This window comes from Montipora foliosa, chromosome 7, assembly GCF_036669935.1.
Source record: "Montipora foliosa isolate CH-2021 chromosome 7, ASM3666993v2, whole genome shotgun sequence".
NCBI lineage: Eukaryota > Metazoa > Cnidaria > Anthozoa > Scleractinia > Acroporidae > Montipora > Montipora foliosa.
This window is the reverse complement of record NC_090875.1, coordinates 38709207-38729206: the sequence shown is the minus strand read 5'-3', so window position 1 is coordinate 38729206 and position 20000 is coordinate 38709207. Positions and strand designations below refer to the sequence as shown.

The following is a 20000-nucleotide window of genomic DNA, read 5'->3' as shown; positions in this document are numbered from 1 at the left end:
GCGCAGTGATCATAACAGTTTGTATACAGTCTTGTATGGCTAAATGTGTTGCGGTAGTTTTCGAGTTACAAGTTTGCCCGTTCCTTCGTATTCCCTTGTTTGTTTTTTTGTGAAAATGATAGTATGTATTCTCGTCCACGCAAGTATGAGTGTTTGTATGTACTTTTGTAAACTTGTGTCTTGCTGTCTGATTGTACACTTTTGCGCTGTTGTCCTGGTGTTCGCGTGTACTCTTATGCACTTATGCGCCTTAGTGTTTGTATGTAGTGTCACTGTCAGCCTGTGTATTAGCTTCTGTACTCTTGCGTTCCTGTGTCTATGTTTGTGTGTGTTCATTTGTACTAATGTCTAAGTGTCTCTATGTACTCTTGCGCGCCTGTGTCTAAAAGTCTGTATATATCCTTGCGCGCCCGTGTCTCAGTGTGTATGTACTCTTGTGCGCCTGTGTCTACGTGTCTCTATGTACTCTTGTGCGCCTCTGCCTAAGTGTCTCTATGTAATCTTGCGCGTCTGTGTCTCAGTGTGTTCTTTTGCGGCTGTGTCTCAGTGTTTGTATCTACTCTTGCGTGCCTGTCTAAGTGTTTGTGTATACTCTTGTGCACCGGTGTCTAAGTCCTTCTATATGTACTCTCGTTTGCTTGTGTTCAAGTGTTTTGATGCATTCTTGCGCGCCTATGTCCAAGTATTTGTATGTACTCTTGTTTGCCTGTTTCTAAGAGTTTGTATGTTCTCTTGTGCTTTGTGTCTAAGTGTTTGTAAGCGCTGTTGTGCGCATGTGTGTCAGTGTCTCTATGAGAATGTTGTGCGCTTGTGTCTAAGTATTTCTATGTAACCTTGTTAGTCTATGTCTTCGTGTCTGTATGTACTGTTGTGAACCTATGTGTTTTGTTTGCAAGCACCCTATACGCTTGTGTTAATCGTGTTTATCCCATGTCATCTATCAATGCCTCCTTAAAAATCTCATCCTTTCCGCTATAGTAACTTTTAGTTACGTAATATATAATATAGAAATATCAACATTGAGCGATCATACAAAACGTTTCTCTTATCGCGTTTTACCAGCAGAATCGTTTTTAATTTCCAATAAATTTTGATCAACGCGTGCACCCAAGTGAAACACTTTCATCCAGGAATTTGGAAGTCAATGTGTCTTGCGCCGAGTATGAAAATGGAAACTGAAATAGCTCAAAGTTGTAATGGTGGCTTGCAGAGAACTATTTTAAACCTAGCAATAGCTTCCGATTTCAGGGGAGATCTCAAGCTTGATTGTCCTTCTCGTTGTGAACGTGTTTTCATCTTGATTCTCATTTGCTTCTTATCTCAAGGTCTGTTGCTTTAAGTCAAGTGGAAACGCCAGGCACTGTCCAAAATGATTATCTTCTTTCTTCTGTATTGATAGCAAGTTGTTTCTGAGGAAAGCTACTACACTGTGCTAAGCCACCACACAAAAACAATATGATAACCTTTCTTAGCTTTGTCGAATTCACTTCTGAAACAACCTTTTTGTCTTTTGTGCCGCACTCGCTGTCTACTTTGATGGTTTCCTGAAATTAAGATGAGAGGAAGAACAGATTAAATATACAACATGTACACTAATTAAAACAAAAAAATTCAACGAGTTCGTACTGTTCAAAATATATAAAATATTTACCTTACAAAATGGCAGTATGGCATCAAAATCTGTTTCCTGGCGTCCGTCTCAACGTATTTGACTCTAAACAAAAATGACCAGAAGAAGCTACTAACTTAAAATGGTAAATCAAAACTACCACATGATTTTTGTTTGCGGAAGCCAAATTTTTTTCTGTCACTTTTTAAGCCAACGCGATTTTCAACGGCATAAATTCTTGTCCTGGGAGACTAAAACAATTATGCTGCAATGTGCCAAGTCAAGGAGAAAAGTATAGATTTTAACGAGCATAGACCTTGAAGCGCTTTTATTTGAAAATAAGTTTACTTTTCAATGTTAGGAAGACTTAAGTTTTCTTCAGAGTTGAATTTATAATTTTTAAACGAGGAGAGCTTGCTTAGCTTGCCGTTTTGAACGCAAAAAAGCCAAAAAAAGCTTTCCGTTTCGGTGAAGCTTACCTTGACTTAAAAGTTTCCCTAAGGTGCCAATTCCCTTCGCCAAGAAGGCGTCTGCGAGCTTCAAAATTGAAATTAAAATTCGTATCTCGGGGCCATCTTCACACGACGAGAGGAAAGCAGATTCTGGCAAATTCAGGAATTTTGCATGAATAATGCATAGCAAGTTTGGAACCAATCACATACAATTACGTCATCGATTTACATTATGCTGTTTGCGCACACTTTTCTGAGCGAAGCACAAAAACTATAACACGAGAACAGAATTACAGGTTCGCTGATCAGTCATCTTTGGTTGGCAGAACTTTGATGATCACAAGTGGGGGGGGGGGGGAGATAAAAGACTTATACAGGTGACAAATACAGCTTAAAATGGTGATGTTTTAAGCGTTCACGTTTTTCTCTTTTTCGGCAGCAATGTTTTTAATGGTGACTTAAGGCATTTACTTCGCTCCTCTTGGACTAGTGTGGGTCACAAAGCTGCTTCGAACCCAGGCTCTCTCTTTTCCTTTCGGCAAGGTAGGAAAAGGTAACTAACATGGCTTCCGTCATTTACAGTGTGACCTCATATGCTTTATTGTTATTGTTGAAGACTCAATTATTGAGTCTTTTGTTATGCCAATCAGAACTTGGTGCAAGCAGCATGCCTATTGGAGTTTGTCTTTATGCTTAACAGCCTCATTTTGCGTCCCCAATTGGCGGCCATTTGTTTGTTTTGGTAGTCCAATGTGGGACCCCGTAATTTAATATGTATTCACTCTAATGGGACAGAAATCGCTTTAACAATAGTGAACAGTTAAGAAACGGTCCAGATAAGAACGATAGCAACAACGACAACGAATATGTTGGAATTCAATTGGTATGCAAAAAGGTGATAACTTTTGTATTGTCTGTACTTACTTCTGATTGGCTTAAACAGCAAAAGTTAACAAAACTTCATAAAAGCAGTATTATATTCATCCTTACTTTCCAACCATCTTCCATATTTCATCTGGTCTCAGTTTAAATGAATTCCACAGAAATCGTATGTGGGGAACATGTAAAATTGTAAACGTTTCTTGGCTTTTGTTTTCAACTCTTGTGATTGGTCAAAATCTTTTAACACAAAAAAGCACCCTTTCAAATTGGGCTGTAAATGAATTTTATTGCGTTAACGGCTTTCCTGTAGGTTTATGCATTCTCTGTGTAAAAATGATAACATTCCTATGTGGGGAAAACCCCTTTGCCGCATAACAAAGGAAATTGCTATCCACCTTACACGGATCATTACTTAAAGAAACAATACAAAATTCAACAACTGACAAACAATGAATGCCATTTTTTTGCCTTGTATTGAATAAGTTCAGTTGTGTTATTGTCACATAGGCCGGTCAACTGCCATTGCTGATCATATTACCCAAACGGGCCACAGGATTAAATGGGATCACTTTGACATTTTAGCCACTGGACAGTCTGATATACGTTGCAAGATTGTTTAGGTTATAGCTTGTGTGGCCGATAAAAATAGGTTTTAAGTCTCTATGCATTCTTTAAATTCCTACTCGAGTCGCTTGAGTGTGCAAAATTTAAAAGAATTTGTTACAATGTACACGTTATGGCGCAGACATTGGAAAGAAAAACAAGGAATAAAGGCCATATTGGAAACGAAAAAGGTTTATGTGGGAATTTAACTCTTTTAAATGTATATTCTTTCTTTTGCTTTAGAAAACCAATATGGCTACTGATTACGTGATGGAAAAACTCACAGCAATTGGAACGATTTTGAAGGTATGTACTATATAAGTGCTCTCTACCGTTCCAACAACATAAAAATTTAACTGGTAAAATGGAATAAAGACAATGGAATGGGTCACTAAATCAAAAGCAAAACACTCGATTGTGACAATATGCAGCCTTTTTTTAATCAGTATTGTTTATTGACTCGATCTGCGCCTGTCAAGGTCTGTGTATATATTTTTTATTTTTTTTTATTTAAACATATTAACCATTGTTTTCCCCAAAAGCAAGGGGGGCTCACAATAATGCAGTAATCAGGCTTTCACACAAAAAACACAGACACACTCAACACACAAAGTAACAGCAAAGAAATTAACATAAGTAAACATATATTAATTTAACAAACAGACTGTGGCCAACGAAAAGCAATTTGTACTAATTAAAAGTTACATGACTAGAAATATATTTATTTAATTCAACAGTCAAACAGTATATAGCACAGTTGATATCATAATTTCTCAAACTCATTAATAATTCATTAGCCAAAAACAAAAGAAATCATCACCGTGAAGGAAGTTTGGATACGTAGTCTTAATTAGCATAAAATTTCGCCAACTTTGATCCCAAATATCTCTTAAAATACTGATTCCTTTGAGAAGCAATATCAAACACTCGAAAGAGTGTTTCATCGGATATCCAAACACCGAGAAAAACAAAACATTCAAAAACAAAACATTCAAACAATTACTAACAAACAATTGATTATTAAGTTTATTTATTCTAGTTCTTGGCAGTAGTAAATGAAATATTTTTGTTTTCCTAAGAATTCAAGATGAAATTGAAACTGACCCACAAGGAATTAGTGAACAGCACTATTTGGACCTTCTAAACGGGATTTTCATTGTTTATTATGTATTTTCATCGTTTGGTTAGCGGAAAGCAAGTTTAGCCAATCAGATCGCAAAACTGGCCAATCAGGGAGCGAGAATTTTATAATTTTGGCGGATCACTTTCAGCATACGTAGTTTCACGGAATAACAAAACGTAGCGCTGTGATTTGTCAGTTTTAGGCACGTGACTTGAATTTTGCCACCTAATTGGTAGAATTTAAGAATTAAGAGCATACGCAGGCTAAGAGCGGATGATATCCTACCGCAGGCTCATTAACTTGTTGATCTTGCCTTAATTAAAAAAACGCATTAATGGTCAAATTTTAAAGAATTAATTGATGTTCCTATATACGCATTTGCGTGCGTCGCACCAGTCATTATCGGTGCGTTTTTCTGGGGTGATCAAAAAAAAGATGATTGATCCAAGATCACTTGGATCATGGAGCATCCAAGGAACCGAAAAATTCTTTCCCAGAGTGGATTAATCGGTTCATTTGATGCACCGTGATCCAAGTCATCTTGGATCAGTGATCCTTTTTCGGATCATCCCAAAGAAACGCACCCTAAGTTTGGCACAACACTGATTTTTGTTAATGCTGGAAAACCATTTGAATGGAAAAAGTAGTCAGAGAAACACATTTCTTAATAGTCTACTGCTTAAATTTCGTTTCTGTTGGATTAATCGCTCTTAATCGTGATCAATATATTTTTGTCTGTCCTTGACTAACTCTAATTCACTGCATTATTCTCTCAATCGATCAATAATTTACTCGTTCTTTCGCTGCGTGTACAAATTCACTTAAAGAGCCATGTTTTAAAACTCAACAAAAATTATGACCTCATGTAAATTGCAAGAATGACGTCACCCATGCAAACATCAATTCTGGTGTGAACTTTTCAATTTGTATTAGAACGTAATATGGCAAGCGCTTTTTTTTCATATCATCCAATGCGAAGAAGCGTTGGATATCAGCCTTTTACTAAAACTCAGAGGTGTTGACCGGTTAATATTCACTAAGCTCAAGTTGAATAATTGTTTCACTACCTTGCCCAATTTGTAAAGCAAAAAACTGTTTCTCACCTTGTATCTTCAATCCTACTTCTACAACTGGGGCAACTTCCAATTGAACAGTAATTCGACGCCCAAGAAGCGATGGTGATTCCGCCATGTTTGTTTTCCAAGCGTATTTTCATCGCACTTACAATGACCATATATAGTCAAAGTTGCCTTGTATGGTCACGGCAGGGAAACGAGTAATTGCTCTGTTTTACTAATCAAAATGACAGAAGGTAATGATATCCCTGTATAGTGAAAATGAACCGTTTCTATTGGTTAATTAGAGTAGAAACTAATTAAATTTTGACGGCGGCCCAGTTGGTATATCGAAAGAAATAAATACCGCCCATGCTTGGCGACCGAATTGATTGTACTCTCTTATTTTGCTAATATCGCATTTGTTTCAGTTGAAAGAGCGTTTGCCTCGGTGCAGAGACGAGAACTAAAAAACTTAATCTACGCATGACACCAAGTCTGTGAATCGAACTCTGGCAACATTTGTGGGAGGCGAGTGCTCTCACAACAGCACACTCCCTGCTCTCTCGATGATCTGTATAGTTTGATACAAAAGACAATAATTTACAACAGGTAAGCTTGCCTGTGAAGGAACAAGGAAGTGACGGATATGCAGCAGGACAGGCGCCATTTCTACCTCCAGGTGACCAGCCAGGCGAAGTCAATTTAGTATCTTCTGTGGGAAACGCAGAAAAGCACATAGAGCATCGCTGCCATACGAAGGAGATAAAACAATGGAATCAACAACTTACGAGGCACGTGTGAATTACCAATAGTACAATGTACTTGGATAATCACCTCCGAGTTAGCCAATCAGCGCTAGCCGAGAACAGTATTGACTTGTGTGGTATGTACTGATTATTAATATTATTAAATTCAGTGAGTGTAAAACTTACTGACGTTTCGACAACGTGTGCGATCGTCGTTTCGGAGTCTAGTGATTTTCGTAACCTCAATAGATGATATAAATACTCTGGTCGTTGATGTGATTGGTCTGCGAAGTCGTGATGTTATTGGCCAACTGTCGGTTAAGCCTGATCTCATTGGCTGCGAAGACTGTAAACAGTGATTGGTGCGTTTCGAGCTGTTTTATTCAATTCTTATGTCTGCTGGTAAAATGGGTCGGTGAGTTGCTGTTATTTAACTAGTAATAGTTTTCACTACAAACCACTTTCAGGAATGTTAAGCGAGACAACGGCTGTCTTCGGAAAAAGCTAGGCGAGCCAAGCAAGCTGGGCACACTCGTGAACATTACGAAGAGGTTTCTTGTTTTCCTTCCAAACGTCTCAGTTATATTCGAATTTGGGATCAATTCAAAATCAGCACAGCTAGCAGCTTTTCTGTTAGCTTCTATCGCTTCTGAAGTGCGGCCGATATAAATTTTAATTCAGCCAATCACGTCATGCTATTTAGGGTGCTCAGTCCCCAGCGTTAAAGAGTCTGACACGGGTACTTGAGTACATCAGTGCGAACTCATTTCCTGGCTAAATAGAGCAACGCGTAACTTATGAACACGAGTACACAAATTTTAGATTCCCAGTTAGATAGCAGTATCACTCATGTAACTAGTCTTTCTGATTCTTGGGCCCTCCATATATATAACGGCCAGGTTTACGGAATTCAACGTCAATGGCATTGAGGCCATTCAGAGGTGTAGTAATTAAATAATCTTTTTTCCGGGCCCGTTTATTAGAGTTTAATGTTTCTAAAAAAAAGCAACTTAAAAGTTACAAAGTGAATTCTTAGCCTCTCAAGTTTATCAGCATTTTGCTTTCCGCAGTGGTCCAGACAATTGAGCAATAGATTAAGTGAGGAAGAACTTTTCTTCTTCGCATCAGTAAATCACAGCGTTTATATGTCGCTCAATACCTGAAGATTGATGTTGATTTTTCGTACAATCTCCTTAACATGCATCGTTGAAATGAAGGCCACTGTCAATATAGTCCCCAAGTAGTTTCATTCTATCAGCCATCTGAAGTTCAGTGCCATCTATGAGACATAAATATTCTCAAATTGTTTACCAATCCACATGAAGAGGCACTTAATGTCTGGATTATATTATTTAGTTGACATACCATTCACTTGGAAACATTCTGATACAAGAGCTAGATCATAATTCAGTGAAGTCTATAGGTCCAGAGAGAAGAAGTTGAGTGTCATCAGCATGAGAAAAGAGATCTGAATTGGTGGACTTAAAAAGTATATCGTGAAGAAAAATGTTGAATAGCAAGGAGCCCAACACAGAGTTTGTAGCCAACTAGAGAAAACATCACCAATTTTGATAGACTCTTTGGTAACTGTTGATTAAGAAGTTTTTTTCAGATAATTTATGCTACTGATTGAAAGATCATATGCGTTCAGCTCAGACAAGAAAGGCTTGAGAGGAAGGCGGTCAAACGCTTTTGATAGATCAATCCCAGCCAAGGCTGCGTGCTCCCTTTGGTCCAATGCAATCTTGATTCTTCGATTAGACGCCTTAGACCTCTTTCATAATGACGGTCAAATAAATTATTCTTTTGTTTTAATGATAATAAGCCCTACTAACCTCGCTACGACGAGCAAATTTCAAAAGAATATTTGTTTTAAAACAAAGGGCAGTAGGTCTAATTAACATAAATACAAAAGAATGTAAAGTTGGTTAGGGTTAGGGCAGTTTGCTGGCAGGTGAAATCCCCACAATTTGCCAAATGCTACCAATACGGCATATTGTAAACGATGGACAGGATTGGATTTGTAAAACATAGACTGGATTTGCAAAACATGGAATTGTAAAAGGTGGATTTGTAAAATATGGATTTGTAAAAGGTAGATTTGTAAAATATGGATTTGTAAAATATGGATTTGTAAAATATGGATTTGTAAAATATGGATTTGTAAAACATGGATTTGTGAAGATTTGTAAAAGGTGGATTTATAGAAACATGATGGCATAGTTCGACTGCTGATTTGTTTATTTCTTTGTCGATATCATTTTCATTTTAATTATTTTATTTTATTTTATTTTCATTTTATTTTATCACTTCACGTATAAATAAGTACTGAAAACAAAAATTTTGTTCGTGCATTGTTGAGTAATATTAGCACTTGGGAATTTTTGAGAACATTCGAGAAGTTACGGCTAGTAAGCATTCTCGGCATTCTCTTGTTCAAAAAAACAAATTCCATCGTGCCTTAATATATTTAATTCAACAATTTTTATGTCTTAAGGTGATCTTACACGAGCCGACTTTTAACGCCAATTTTTAACGCAACATTGTTGCGTTAAAAGTTGCCTCATGTAACAGGGTGCAGAGGGCGATTTTTAACGCAACATTTTGTTGCGGCAACATGTTGCAGGTTTTTGAAAGCGATTCAAAAACCTGCAACATTGTTGCCCGAATTTTGTTGGTGGTGGTGTGTGTAACACTCCCGCCGCTGAATTGCGTTAAAAATCGTCTCGTGTAACATTCCGTTGCCGCAACAAAGTTGCGTTAAAAGGTGTCTCGTGTAACATGGATTAAACATGGCGTTAAAAAATGAGCTCGTCCAGACCGATTTCCAACGTTTTAGGGGAATCGGGAATTTTACTAGAGCAAACGTGGAACAAACAAAAGTGTACGTGACAAACAAACGACCAGGCGGCCAAAAGACCAGAATTTTAAAAATGCACTGTAGGTAGACCTTTGACGAACATAGGTCAAAATAATTTTGCATATTTTAATTTTGCGTGGGAGAAGATAGGTGATTGTGAGAAGAAAGAGATGGCGGCTTCTTTAAAGCTTCCATCTCGAACTAAAAAACGACGACGTGCATTTGAGCTTCCAGAGTTGTCATGGAGTTCAGTAAAAATTAAAGAAGAGCTTAAAAGCGGGACATTTGGGTCCGCCTATTTGGCGGATTTTAAATTTGGAGAAGTGCAGCGTCATGTTTCAGGGGCACCCAACGTCAAATAACTGTTCGGAAGACGATTTGAGATCTAGAATTTTCGGAACATTTGCTGTAAAATTTCTTGCTTGCCTGCCTCTCCTAGGATTTGCGAACATCTAAAAAATGGTATAATTGCATGGGCGTAGCCAGGATTTTTCAAAGGGGGGGTCACACTGTGTCAAACAGAGGGTACTCACATTTTTGCAACCTGAATATTGTAGGTTGTTTGCAAAGAAAAAGGCTTACAAAGGGGGGATCACGGGCACCCCAGGACCCCCCCCCCCCCCCCTAGCTACGCCTTTGAATTGCCCATTTTTAAGGGATTTTTACCCTAAAAAGAATTTTCGGGAGCCTTTTTTCTGGCTGAGATTTTCGAAAAGGTAAGTTTTGATACCTATAATTTTCGGATCACTGGACTTTCAGCTAGGAAATCCGAAGAGATGAAAAAAGTTAGGGGATAAAAATATGTTGATATCTACCGTTTAAATATTACAATACGTTTAACAATGCTGTGTTCAATGGTTTGAAATATATTCTCGTTGGGTGCCCCTGATGTTTACATCAAGAAGTTGAATCCGCCGCTCAGTCAAACAACGCTTCGAGAACCACATTTGCTAGTGGTGTTATTGTTGTTAGTGTTTGGTCGATTTTCTTTCTAATAGAAGATTGAAATATCTTTTCTCGTGATACGATTATAATAAATCAATTTCTTCGTTACAAGTTCTTAAATTAGGAGACATAACGCTTTCTTATCATTGTCGTAATTCGATTTGTTAAACACTTCATCCTCCGGGTAGACGTAGAGGTTAATTTGGCATGTGTTGTCCAAAAATAAAGCATTACGCTTCATTACTTATATAGCCGTAAACTTTTGTCGAGACAGGTTAGGAAATGACAAGATGGTCTCGTGTTTGGATCATGTTCGCAAAAGAAAAGGTTCTGCTTTGTTGACATTATATTCAAAGTTTACTTTAAATATGAATAAAACAGTGGATTCTATCTGGGCGCTATGTCCTTGAAACGTTAAAATTCCTCACAGGAGGAACAGAAACGTTTTCCAGATTAGTTATAGTAACTGTCTATATCTGGACCAAGCTTTTCCCGTAAACTCAAATACGTAAAAAAGTGAACATTTTGCAGCCAGTAAAAACGCGAAAGAGCGTGCCGAATATCGCAAAAAATAAGAAATAAATAAATAAACACGAATAATTTTCAGTGTATGAATTGGTAGCAACAATCCATGTTTTATAAATCCATGTTTTAATTACAAATTCACCTTTTACAAATCCATCTTGTACAAATCCAGTCCATGTGTTACACTGTGCCCACCAATACAGTGATCGGTCGATAATTTGATCTCAGGTTTTCATCACCCTTTTTCTCAAACGGTTGTCACTTGACTACATTTCCGTTGAAAAGGATAGGTGTTACTTTTCACCAGTCGAGGAGTTAAATAGTTGTATGAGTGGATTAGCCATGATACAAGCAACAACCTTGAAAAGACGTGACGGGATGTTGTCATGACCAGCTGCCTTTACATTGAAGGGGTGAAGTGATTTTTAAATTTCCATAACCATAGTTGAACTGGGAAGACCGCAATTATGAAAAAAATCACCTTAACGTTACATTTTCCACTTGCACTTTTCCCTCTCCCTCCGTCAATGTTGGTAACGGAAAAAAAGGAAGTGTTGGCGATAAGAAAACAAAGCAAACAGCATTGTTGTGGGGGGGGGGAGGGAATTATTGCAGCTACACTTGGATGATTACACAAATCATTAGAAAATTGTTCACGCCAGGGTCCAGCAGGGTTCCGGAAACAATCTTTGTTCAAATTAAGTGGTGCGACAAACTATTTAGTAAATTTCGGTAATCGGATGAATGACCAGCACGAATGTTTTGCTTATAGATCCTTATAAAAGACTTTCAAGGAAGGAGCTAGCACACACTCACGAAATATCCGCCAGTCAAAAAAAAGTGGCCGTGATCTTAGTGCAAGATCTTCGTATTGGTGAGTATCGCAGATAAAACGGTTAGCATTCGAGTGTCGTCATATTGGGTAGATACCTCACGTTTTCAGGTTATACCGTCCACACCGGTAATGACTGAATAAATCCATTTCTTTATGTGAACGATTTTTGCGATTTGGATCATTGTTATCATCATTATTTTGATAGCAGCTTATCACAAACATATTTTTAACCTGCGAGCAGGCTCAAGTGTTTTTGGCGGCGGTGTTAGGGCGCTACATATTTTTGTAGATTCTCTTCCTGGAGAACAGTGATAACTTTTAGCTATAATTCGCATAATTTGCAATTTTGCATAACCACGCGACGAAAACTCGAAGAGCTTTTTTTCGATCGTCTCCTGTCTTGTCCCCCTGTCCACAGAAAGACGTCAATCCCGATTGGCGAGGTTCAAATATATCAATAAGCTTCAAGATTTATTCTTTTCTGTTGTCTTTGCATATGCTAATTTTCGTAACTTCAATAGGCAAACAATTTTTGCTGCATCACGGTGACAGATGATCTTTCCGAAAGTGAAATTGTGCAAATTGAATTTCTATAGTTACCAGTATTAAAATTAGTTAACTGAAAACAGTGTAATCGTGAAGTGCTATATTTCTATCCCATATGAACCATGTGAGCGTTAGGCCTACTGATGGAAATGGGCCCACACAAGGACAGAGTAAAACTCTGATCCGCCGCTCTACCGACTGAGCTACAACAGGTCAGACGGGAGCAGGCCGTGGGAACTGAAGATGTTAAAGTCACGGCAATGGACATGTGCAAGTACAAGGAAACCGGTTACTTTTATACAAACGTTGGCGGTGTAGCACTTATATTTTAAACAGAATTAACTGAATAGAGTGTAATCATGAAGTGCTAGATTTCTATTCCATATGAACCATGTGAGCGGCCAACGTTTGTATAAACGTAACCTTTCCTTGTACTTGTACATGTCCATTTCCATGACTTTAACATCTTCAGTTCTCAAGGGCTGCCGTCCCGTCTGACCTTGCAGCTCAGTCGGTAGAGTGGCGGAGATCTAACCCGAAGATCGTGGGTTTAATTCCCACCCTGGTCAGAGTTCTTCTCTGTCCTTGTGTGGGCCCCATTTCCATCAGTAGGGCTAACGCTCACATGGTTCATATGCGATAGAAATCTAGCACTTCACGATTACACTCTATTCAGTTAACTCTGTATAAGTGCTACACGGCCACCGTTTGTATAAACGTAACCTTTCCTTAAAATTAGTAAGTCAGGGCTTCTAGTAAAATTGGATTGAAAATTGTTGTTGAAATAAGAAGAATAAAACTTGGCGTCAAAAAAGGACTTAATCACGTTGACTTTCGATTCAGTTTAGCTTCTTTCGAGATGGAGGAAAGAAAAAGAAATCACAGTGCAGTAATGAGAGCAGACCGGGAAGACAGCAAGCTATTCGTCTCCTTTATCTCGAGTGCAATTTTGCAAAAACGAGCTCGAACAAATTTTTCGGACGAAATTTTTTGCACGAGCCCTTGCGGCCTGTAGGGGTTATTGACGTACTGATGATATTAAAAAAAAGGTAGAATTTTGACAGCCCACGCTTTAATTTTCTATGAAGTTCATTAAACCGATTTATTGAAACAGATTACGTATGTTAAATTAACACTTTTACGAAAATATCGTCCAAAAGTCATTCAACTGTAAACTTGGATACCTGTGAAGAGTCCATTTGTAATTCAGTTGTACCAGAAACCCATAAGGGTTGAAACGTGTAACGCGCGTTCACAGCTTCCGAATAATCAGTGCGAACTGATTGGTTGAATGTTTCAGTGCTAAGTACCATATTTGGAAACCTCTGGCTCTTGTTGTTCCAAATATGGTACTTTCCCAGCACACAAGGGGCCGTTACACGTTTCAACCCTTACGGGTTTCTGGTTGTACTCGTATTACAGCTAAAATTTGCCCCGTGTTACGTGCAAAATGCACTCTTTTTAGCCAGTCATAAGTGAGGTTTTTTTTTTTTTTCATCTATATTTAATATTAAATTATAAGCTTGAGATTTTATAAAGTGATAGTTTGATGTTGCTACAATCTTGGACAAAACTATTGGAAAAAATGCTAGCTTAAGCATATTTGGCACGCACTCACAATATATATTGGTCCTTCCCCCCATATTAATGTTGATAATGCGATGCAAAATACTGTGCAAGCCTTTGGTCGCTTTTTAAAACAATATTGGAGTGGGGAAAGGGGGTAAAGTAGGAAAAATTTACTCTTTATCACACAGACAAATTAGAGCGTCACATTTTCCCAACGAGTTTTGTCCAAGATTGTAGCATTAATACGAGAAACCATCTTCTAATCATTGATTAATTCGACTTTAATACGATCTTTTTAACAACGCTTTTGGTCAGTTAACTTGTGCATTGAAGTATGATAAGCAATGATCTACTTATATTGCACTAGAACTGTATCAAACAACAAATATTCGGAAGTGAAGTTAAAAAAAATAACAAATATTCGGAAGTTATTAAATCCATATGGATGTTGTTTATTAACCCGGTCATGACATGCCTTGTTGACTGTTTTCTGCTTAATGAGGTTTCTATTGTCTTGCTATCTTTGTTGCTGCCATTTGCAAATATGTTTTCTTTTCGTCACGCTTGTTTTCTGTTAGTTTTCTGCGTGGTCTCGTGTCTATATCAAAAGTTAATCAATTTCTCTGTTGTTCGTAAGGTTTAGCGTTTGTAAGTATCAGTTCTCGCTTTTATTTGGTCGTATGTAACTCTCCCTCATCGATTCTTGTCCGTTTCAGCGTCCATTGTTTTAACATGTAACTTTACTCACCCGCATTGACAAGGTGGGAAAACGTGTAAAATCTTTTCTGCTCAGAAACGCGGGGTTTATTTTTCCAGGACTAGGTCCGCTTCAAATGAATTCATAGGGTACGTTAATTTGTCAGAATTTTACGAAATTTCGCCAAAATGGTGTACAAAAGTGTGTCGGGCTTTTCAGAAATTTGAAATATGTTTACTTTGACGCGTCTCTACGTGTCTCGAAACGGAAAATTTTCAGAGTTTCTTTTCTCGGAAACCAATAGGTAGATCCTTAAAAGCCCGACACTCTTTGGTAGCCCATAGAGTGTAGGTTAAAATAGTACAGTTTGTTTGGTTGTGCGTGATAATGCGACGGTGGGTATTTGAGCAAAGTGAACATGTATGGTTTTGAGTTTGAAGCCTCGCGCGCGCTAAGAAAGCGATCATAAACTTTAAACGTTCATATATTCGGATTCTTCATTTTATTACCTTTTTGTGGTGACATAGTTTACTGGAATTTTACAATAGTTTCCCCGGAAGGCACCCCAAAAGGTTAGCAGTAACTTTAAAGTTGTTTAAAGCATGAGTCGTGGCCTTTGGTAAATAGCTGTTTCTTTCATAGTTCTTTTTCTTCCATTTGATACTTGAATGGGCGGCGCTTTCACAAAGGGGGTGAACTTGTTGAAGTAACACCACTCGCTTTGAAAACGCCTTGTTAGAAGTTTCCTTGACTGCAAGGCTTCAGAGGATTTTTCGTTCTTTTTATGACCAAACTTTTCCAGTCATGAATTCTCGCATTAATTTAATTGTTAATAAGGAGAAAAAGCAAATTTCGACTTGAGTTTCCGTAAAAGTTCTTTTTACAACTAAAAACAATTTGCAGAGGAATTCTATTGCCTTAAAGTGCTACTATGATCAAAAAATTACTTGTCTTTTCTTGAGATTTTAATAGTGTGATTGCTCAACACTTGACAAAAAAAAATGTTAAGCTTTGATTGTTATCCAAACTGACCGATTGGACCTCAGAGGGCTGGATCTAGGGAAAAGTGACATCATTTACTCAGTAGCTTAAAATCTCAGCGTGTAAAAATGAAAAAAAAACAAAGAGTTTAAAAGTCTGAAAGCCCGAAACTCCCTTACTGCATATTAATTCACCCGCGTACACACGCATTGCAGTTACTGTTTAGTTAACATAGTTTTGAAATCCAAGGAAAAATAAAAAAAAAAATGTTTTTTTTGGGCATCGTAGCACTTTAATCAAAAATACGCTTATTTTCAGGGGTGTCCAAAACCGCTGCGACACCGGATTCGATTCCCCGACTCAGCGTCATATTTGGGTTGAGTTTGTTGCTTCTCTACGAAGAGTTTCATGGTATTTTCGAAGGTGGCTCATTGCTGTCGGAAAAACAAGACGAAAGTTGGCAAATTAAAATAGCGAGGTGGAAAATTTATTTAACTTGGCCATTAACCAATCATAGTGTTTTGCTTTCTTAGCCGATAAGAAGTGTCCAATGATAGTGCTCTGATTCATACACTCAAGTACCCAAGTGGCAGTGATTGAAGACATTAAAAGTTTCAGTAATCATGTCAGTCGCACAATCCTGGCTTGTTGGTCGTAGCAGGACTTTTTGTTGTAGCAAGTAAGTTAAAAAAAAACAAAACATTTCAACAAGTTTCTATGAGAGGTTTACATGTTAACTCTGCATAAACAAGAAAATGGTGCTAGGTTAGCAGTTAGTGCAGGACGAGAAAATTCGTGACCACTGAAGGATTGAGATGAGCTATTATACATGCTTCAGACGAGTGCTCTGTTTGTTTGAAATCGTAATAGAAGCAATCAACCAATGTTCCGTTTACGATGAAAGTTTTACGCAAGGATCCTCATTCTTTTCTTCTCTCGCAATCAGTCTAGTGCAGAGATCGAGATGCCGGACCTTTCGCTTGTTTTACTATACAAGCCAATCATGTCATTTTAATTCATCACTCGTTCAGCAGTGGGAGATGTTGTGACTACAACACTGAAAATGATTCTAGAATACTCCTCCCTTACTTTAGCTAGTACTTCGTGTCAAGCCAATTTAATTTGCATTTAGATTAACATTTGAATATCTATCAGAAAGTATCCCAAACATTCATAAAAGCTAACCTTAGGCCTAATTAGGACTAAAGAAACGTTTCTAGGCCTAAGGTTAGCTTTTCTTAATGTTTGGGATACTTTCTGTATAGATCTTACTTTGCCTTTACCTGCTGCTATTTATATGTTGTCTGTTTAAGTTCTTTAAAGGATACTTTCCGGAGACTAGAAGAACGTGAAAGATAATAGGTTGGCGAGGCATTCAGAAATTCTGCTTAATTGTTATCGTGAAGCCGGTTAGATTCAGTTCGACAAAAATGTTAACACTGAAATGCACGACCCAACTGAAATTTAAACAGAAGACATCGGAAAATGGCGTATAGATTATAAGCCATCATTACGCCATGAAATTACTTGCAAAACCCCTAAATAATGCTTCAATTCAAATCTAAACACTTAAGGTTGCCAAATATAACCGAAATGACAGCCGACCATTTCTCGAATAAGGGCTTAGGCTTACAATTTGCAGATCAATTAAGTTTATTTCTTTTGAAAATTTGGTAACCATTATCTTCGGTATAAAAATTTGATTCCGCAAGTATGCCATGCATGGCCAAATTCCATACCGCAAGTCCACTCTACTTTTTGTACCGTCGCCCGGAAAAGAGCAGTTATGTACTTAAATATATCTAACATCCCTTACTGAAGTATTCTACTACGAAGTTGGAACTTTATCAATGATAAGAGCTATTTTCAGTGAACTTTGTTATGAAGTATTTTGCCCTTAAATATTTCGTGTAGAGCTATAGCTAGAGATAAACTTGAAATTATTCTTCCACATTCATTAACGTTAATTGAACGACTTCTTTTTCTTCCGGTTTCGATGTTAGCACTTATATTATATAAAACATCCGCTTTACTGATCTCAAGAATATGCATAGCTTTTAACCTCAGAACGTTTTGTTTCTTCCTGGATCCAGTTGTTCCAAACATAGATTTTGATAACCTTTGGTTTAGTTCTATCAAGAGCGTATAACGGATGCCACGGTAACTCATTATCAAGTCAAATAATAAGAATGTAAGAATGTATCAATACTGGACAGAAAAAAAAAATGTTTTTTTGCACGCTGGGAGATCCGAATAGCGAAAAACTGTGCCCTCGGTCACAGTATTTCGGTGTATGATTCACTTAAGATATCATATCGCTCATTGATTCTTTCCTCGCGGGAAAATCAGAACCCACGAATGACCAGCTCCCAACGTCGGTGGCTTCATAGCTCAGTTGGCCAGTAGAGCATCGCACCGGTATCGCGAGGTCACGGGTTCAAACCCGGTTGAAGTCCTGAAATTTACAGGTTTCTCAAAATATTTGCTAAAAATTTCGTTAATAACTGCGAAGATCATCAGGATTATAGCTTTACTTGATAAATGGATTTGAATAACACTTGGTTAAGATCTGCTTTTCCCGCATATTCATAAACCACACAAAAGCACCTTTGAATCAGTAGGCATCGTCCTTAAACCATTCACTAGGAACAGAAATTGCAATCTAAGGCCCGTTTCAAACATCGAACCTTACTTGTCAGGGGCATCCAACGAGAGTATAGTTGAAAACCACTTAAACATAGCATTGTTAAACGAATTGAGTATTTAAACGGTAGATATAGGCATATTTTTATCCCCTAAAAATTTTTCATCTGTTCGGATTCCCTAGTTCAAAGTCTAGTGATCTGAAAATTATAGGGATCAAAACTTACCTTTTCGAAAATTTCAGCCAGAAAGTAGGCTCCCGAAAATTCTAGGTGACCTTTTTAGGGTAAAAATCCGTTCAAGTCCCCATAACCCCAATATATTTTTTCGCTAAAATGAATCTTTGAAAAAACGCATTGCGGCCAATTTTTTTCTTTTCCTAACAAATTCTGCCATTTTATAGGCTTCGAAAGTTGCGAAAATCTAAGGATCTTTTGTTCGTGACCGAGTTAGAAGGGGAATACGAGGGTCTATTCCTGTTTTTACGTCACAAACTGATTTACATTGCATTGACTCTTTGTAAAAATGCATGCAAAGTAGATTGTGGCGTAAAAACAGAAATAGGCCCACTCCCCTTTTGGCTCGGTCGTGAACAAAAGATCTTGGATTTTCGCGACTTTCAAGGCCTTTAAAATGGCAGGATTTGTTAGAAAAAAGAAAAAATGACCGCAATGCGTCTTGAACAGGTGCAAAGATTCATTTTAGCGACAAAAAATATTTTGGGGTTATCGGCACGTTAAAAATGGGCAATTATACCATGCTTTAGATGTTCGAAAATCCTAGGACAGGCAGGCAAGCAAGGAATTTTACAACAAATGTTCCGAAAATTCTAGATCTCAAATCGTCTTCCGAACAGATATTTTCCGAAAATTGGCGTTGGGTGCTCCGGACATGTTCCGAATCTAATGCAAATGAGCGAAAACAATATATTTTTCTCATTTGCATTAGATTCGGCACATGTATTAAAAGTTCGACGTTTGAAACGGACTTAAGCGCTCCTAATTCAAAGATATAAATGCTAGATGACGAATCAATTAAAGCAAAACTCTGCATGATCAACAGGTTATGGCAGTTAATTTAATCTCTTCCTTTGGGGATATTGAAAGAGCCACTGAGCATACATGCACTGCGGAGGAGATGAGACATTGGAAGCCAAAGCTAACGAGGCAAGTCCGAATTATCATCACTGCTTTCTGCAAAGTTCTGCGTGGTACATTTACTGAAAAGTAAAATGGTTTCTAATTAGTTTGAAAAGTTGTACAGACCTTCTCATTTGTCGTGATCTGTTAGAGGATACACACAATCTCACCCTGTCATGGTTTATTGTATAATGGTAGGAGACCCCATTTGTGCTATTCGACAGGTTAATGGGAGGGTGAATCCAACTTCCACGCCGACCGCAATTGGGGGAAAAATAAGTTCTGCACGCTATGCACCGGCCGCTTTCGCTTTCACTTAAGTGCGCTTTATTGTTAAAAGAGGCATCTTTAAAGGTTCGAATCTGTGCCATTCTAAAACCGACTTTAACCGCCAACCGACTGGGTATCGGGCTACTGTGCGGGAGCTGGAGGGATCAAAACTCTGGTCGGACCAACACCCAGAGACTTTACATAACTCGGAGAAGAAAGTGCAGCCTTTGTAATGACATCTGCAACGGAATAGACTTTCTAATCTTCTCGGGTAAGGACGGTAAAGTGCAGGCACCATCTCACAATCCTTCAATGTTCATATCCCTCTGGGGCGTAAAAGAACCCACACATTCGTAGCAAAGAGTAGGGCATGGATTTCCCGGTGTTGTAGTCTGCCTTCTGTGGTATAGGTAGAGGGCTGCAAGTTGGAAAAGTATAAAGGGTAACTACGTCTCCCTCTCTAAATAAAGTTAGCATATCGTATCGTATCGAGTTTGCTGCGCTTAAGATGGCGCTC

At 38.0% G+C, this 20000-nt stretch overlaps 1 long non-coding RNA gene across 1 annotated transcript; it reads left to right on the top strand.

Moving 5' to 3' along the window:
• Positions 1-11593: 11593 nt before the first annotated feature.
• On the top strand, positions 11594-19241 carry LOC138011282 (uncharacterized). Its single transcript, XR_011124675.1, has 3 exons — positions 11594-11677; positions 15965-16110; positions 19137-19241. It is a non-coding gene; the product is annotated as an uncharacterized lncRNA (long non-coding RNA).
• Positions 19242-20000: the final 759 nt, after the last annotated feature.